Consider the following 5,296-nt stretch of genomic DNA (forward strand, 5'->3'; position numbering starts at 1 on the left):
GCTAGCCTATCAAACACCGGATAGCGCTACAGCACATTGATGTCATTGTGCGAGCCAGCCATTCCGAAGAATGAGTGCCAAATCCATGTATCCTGTGAAGCAACAGCTTTAAGAATGACTGTGCACCCCTCATAATGACCGATGTATGCCCCTGCCAACCAAAGGGGCAGTTCTTCCACTCCCAGTGCATGCAGTCTATGCTGCCAAGCATCCCAGGAACCCTGGAAGCGTTGATTGACAACATACGAGTTGTGTCCTCTGCATTAGGTTGCCGGAGGTACTGTTCTCCGAACGAACCGATCACCGCTTCCGCAGAACCCGTACATCGCTTCCAAGCCGGTAGACTCACTCATGCGCGTGTACTCATCTACGAAATCACCGGCAACGCCATATGCGAGCATCCTAATCGCTGCCGTGCATTTCTGGTACGAAGAGAGGCCTACCTTGCCAATTGCATCCACTTTCGCGCAGAAGTATTCGTCGTAGAGCTTGACACCATCCATTATCCGGCGGAACAACGGTCTGGACATCCGAAAACGACGGCGAAACATGGCCAGCGTGAACAATGCCTTGGGTTGGAAGTAGTCGGTGAAGAGCTGGTCGTGGCCGCGTTCTCTTTTGCGGTCCAAGGCGGCCGCGCGCCCCGGCAAGGACCCCCGGTGCACGGGGATCTGCGAGACAATGTGCTCGTGGATGATCAGCGCAGCCTCCGTGAAAAATTCGTCGTCGGACTCCTCGTCTGACGACGTGTTGATGAAGTTCTTGAAGAAGTAGTCGTCGTCGCTGTCCACCATGATCTACAGATGAAAAGGGACAAATTTTAGTACGCACATTTCATCGAACACCTCGCAGGCGGAGGCCATCCAATGCGTCCGTAGGGACCTGCAGGCCATGGCCGTCTCGGCCGACTTGCGGTCTGGAAACACGGTGCACGAGAGCTCACCTCCGGCGGCAACGGCGCACCTGCGAACGGCGGGAGGTCTCGCGACGGTGAGAGGACAACAGCGACGGCGACGGCGTCCTCCGACTCTGCTACGACGCGGCGAAAGCAGCGCGGGGCCGCGACCTATTCTTCCGCCCCGCTTGCCGGCGTCTCGACGACGGTGGCCGCCGTCGACGCCGCTCCCAAATCGCCGGTCCTTGGCTGGCGGCGGAGCGGCGGGAGATGTGTGCGAGGTGTTTGTGTTTTTGGAGACAGACGGGCGGGCCAGGGGCGGACAAGGGAAGGACGCGAGCGACCAACCTTCGGCGTCCGCGGCCACGCAAACTCGTCCCAGATTTGGGCCGGGTTTGGGTCGTCCCGGACGCCGCGGCCGTCAGTTTTAGGGATGGGTCCGCGCGCTGGGCCGCGTTTTTGTTCGGTTAAACCCATCCGGACGCGCGGACGCGGGATGGGTCGCCCCGTTGAAGATGCCCTTAGTCCTCATCTTCCCACTCCCTCTCTCGGCCTCGGCCTCTGTTTGTCCGCTCCACTGCCTCCCCGCCGTCGGTGCCGAGGGCCGCCTCCTACCCTGCATCCCCATCGCGAGCACTCAGGGACGTACCCTCCCCTGAACCCTCACCATCGGCGCGAGAGCCTCCCATCCCCAGCCTCACCCGGACCCGCGCGACAAATTTTTGCTCTTGCCCCTGCGTTTTTTGTCTGTTCATAAGTTGGATGGTGTGATTGCTTTAATACAAAGCCGGGCGAAAGCCCATCTCCACGAATCCCCCAAACCAAACGGGCTGTAAAAGCCTAAAACCTCCTCCCCACTCCATGGCCATGGCCACCGCCGCTTGGATTCCGCCTACCGTTGTCGAGTGCCACCGCTACGATGACGCCGTCCCGCTCGACATGCGGTGCTACATCGCGAACCTTCGCAACGCCACCACCGTCTGGGGCACCACGAGCAACCGCTTGCGGATCCAGGTGACCTTCTGCGCTGCCCGCCCGCCGATCCTCTCCTACTTGTGCGTCCACTGCCCCGACCTGGACTTCCACCACTCAGAGCCCAGAGTCGTCGCGACCGACGCCGACCTGGTGCTCCTCCGCGTCCCCGTCGACCCCAATGCGCGCCTTACTGAACAGTCTTGGGACTACTTGTTATACAGGCTGCGAGCCCATCAGTTGGAGCTGCTCCCTAACCCGTACCCCATGACCTTCCCCGACTCTGCAACCACCCTCCTCAGCCGCGAACACGGCGCCTCGTACGCCGTCGCCGCCATCAGCAGTTGGTGCCCTGCCCACAGTACGAGAGCAGCAGGAGGGACTCGGTCATCAGGTGGGATTTCCGCCTCCACCTCTGGCGGGGCATACTCCTCTGCGACGTGCTCGGGGAGGAACGGCCACATCGCTTCCAGGACATCCCGCTGCCCATACCTGCAAGGGGAAACTGGGGTCGTCTCCTCGAGCAATGCGAGCCCAACTACATCCGCGACGTTGCCATCAGTCGCCACAAAGACACCATCAAGTACATGGAGATGGAAATCTGGCCGCAAAGAGACCTCGACACCCCGCCTACTGATTCCTATCTGGAGTGGGTGCGCATGCGCCCTAAGAGCACCAGCCCTGGCGGATGGAAGGCCACGACATGGAGCATGCCGATACCTGTCGGATCATTCACAGACTGGCAGCCTGGCTGCGAGGTGGATGTCAAAGATATCGCCATCCATACCGGCGACCCGGACCGTTGCACCAATAACCTGCTGTCCAGCCTGAGCGGCCGCCGCGACGCCGCGCTAACGCTGCAGAAACTTCCCATGGCGTACCCTACCATCAGCACAGATGACGACATTGTCTACTTTGTTTCCAGCACCAAATCCAGGCACAAAGGAAAGCTGGAGTTGGTTATTGCTGTCGATGTGAGGCGCAAAACCCTGAGAGGAGCAGCCAAGCTCGATGTCCAAAAGAACTTCGTTATCATGCCCGCCTTTTGCACCTGTGCGACCTGCACATATCAGACCAACACTAATGCTACAGGTAACTACTAACTTCTTGTATTTTGCTACGTACATAGTGCTAGCTCCATGTTTTTTATTTGGTATAAATAACTTACTACTGAATTTGTGTTGTATTTGTGTACAACTAGCTGTATTGTAAGTTTGCACAAACGACTGTTGTGGAAATAGACTCACAAGTAACACAACTCTCAGTTTCCTTTAGTGAATTGCATGCTTTTGCATTTCGTTATAATGGGAGAGGATAAGTAAGCATGAAACTCTAGTGTTCAACATTTTCTTGGCATGGCTACTGAAACTGCGTTTGACATTTGACAAGACAATAAGTTCCTCTGGGTCACCAAAGCCAACCTGGATACGTGATTCTAGCCGCAGGTTTTGGTGTCTTATTTTTGTCTTGACAATACTGGTAAAGTTGATGCAAAAATTAAAACAGTCATTGCTCTTGTCCATTTTTTATTTATCAACATGGGCTGTTTCATTTTGATGCAGGCACATCAGTAGAGCTTAAACCAACTAACAAAGAAGCTGTTAAGCCAAGCAACAACGATCTTGGAACTGGTAAACCAACTGGGGTGCATGTGAATGAACCGACCTGCACAAGGCGGCCTATGCATAAGAGGGCATTGCAGTACTTGGAGTTAATAGAAGCGAGAAATCGGCACTGCCCGAAGTGACTTGGTGAACAGACGCAGGATACGGAAAATGCCGATGTCCTAAATGAAATAATCAGATCGACATAGGTATTTGATTATGTGGAACTTCTGTAGAGAGCTGAGCTTGACCGATCGTTATAATCTGAATCCGAGCAACTTTGTTATACTATTTCTTTGACCAACCATCAATATTTTCTTGCCTTTGTTAGTTCTCAATTGAACTTTTTAGCTTGGGCCAGTTGATCCCTAGTCACATACATATGCAAGTTAAGGGAATCCTTCAAGCTCCCTATGTCATACCTGCACCGTCTGTTCACATGGACTCTATGGTTTTGTCGTTGTACATGATGATGCCACATGATTGTCCTCCTCCCACTGACCGTCAAGAAATAGAGGCAAGCTGGTCAGGGTTGTTCCTGTTAGAAGGTTGTCGAGGGTTGGTAATTAAAGGTGAAGTAGGAGATAGCCATAAGTTACGGAAACACAAGCACAGACCCAAGCATTCATACTGACTGTACAGGTGTTTTTTTAACAACGAGTAACCAATATAAGGGAAGGGATAATTAGGATGCCCAGGATCACACATTGCTGCATGGAATAATCACAAACAAACAATAACATCAGACTCTATGCTTTTGAAACATGTGAGACCTGCACATATCCGAGGAACAGTAGTACAATACTACAGGGGCACTTAATTAATTTAGGAGCCACTGCTTGATTATGATGGAAGAGGATAAGCAGGCAAGAAACTCTAGGGTTCAACATTTTCCTCGCATGGCTATTGAAACTGTATTTGAGAAGAGAATAAGTTCTTCTGGGTCACCAAAACCAACCTGGATAAGTGAATTCTAGCTTCAGGTTTTGGTGCCTTACTTTTGTGCTAGACTGCTAGTTTAACTGGCAATACGGGTAAATTTCCTATCTGTTTCTATTTATTTAACATAGGTTGCAACACTTTGACGCAGGCACATCAGTAGAGCTTAAACCAACTGAGAAAGAAGTTGTTAAGCCATGTGACAAAGATCTTGGAACTGGTAAACCAATCCAAGTGTACCAACGCTGCATTTTCTTGCATATTGATCCAACGAGAGTTACCAAGTGCACGGTCTAATCTTTCTCTTATGCCTCCTCTTCTGCATGTAAACATATCTCCAATACAGCCAATATCATTTAGACCGCAAGCATCAAGTGTATCACGAAACATTTGCATAAAACGTTCAGGATCAATTGGTGCCAATGCTGTTGAAGCGCAATCAGATTCAATGTAAGTGATACAATACTGCTCCGGACATGAACAAATTTTTAATGATGCCATGGCGATTTATGCGGATCGTGTGAGTAATGCAAGTTTGATAGGGAAAGTTGAGTTTAGCCACTGCTTAAGAGATGTAAATGTAGTTGCTCGTGAGATTGCTAGGTGTTGCTTTCATACTAAAATTGCATGTAATTGGGTCGATGAGCCCCTAGCTTTATCCTTAATACTCTCGTGAACGATGTAATTATTATTTGATATTAATAAAGTTACCGTGGTGTCCTTCCCTAAAAAACTAGGGTGCATGTGAAGGAACCGACATGCACAAAGCGGCAGGGGCGGAGACAGGGGCCGAGCAGGGGCTAGACCCCCCCCCCCCCCAACGCATCACCCCCCTCATGAAAATACAGCGAGGTTCAGTACTAGTATGTGTATAATCATGCGCTAA

At 51.6% G+C, this 5,296-nt stretch overlaps 1 pseudogene; it reads left to right on the plus strand.

Annotated features, from left to right (window-relative positions):
- The first annotated feature begins 1,756 nt into the window (after positions 1–1,756).
- Positions 1,757–4,864, plus strand: LOC124664724 (annotated as a pseudogene).
- Positions 4,865–5,296: the final 432 nt, after the last annotated feature.

The sequence above is a fragment of the Lolium rigidum genome, chromosome 6 (genome assembly GCF_022539505.1).
Source record: "Lolium rigidum isolate FL_2022 chromosome 6, APGP_CSIRO_Lrig_0.1, whole genome shotgun sequence".
NCBI classification, from domain to species: domain Eukaryota; kingdom Viridiplantae; phylum Streptophyta; class Magnoliopsida; order Poales; family Poaceae; genus Lolium; species Lolium rigidum.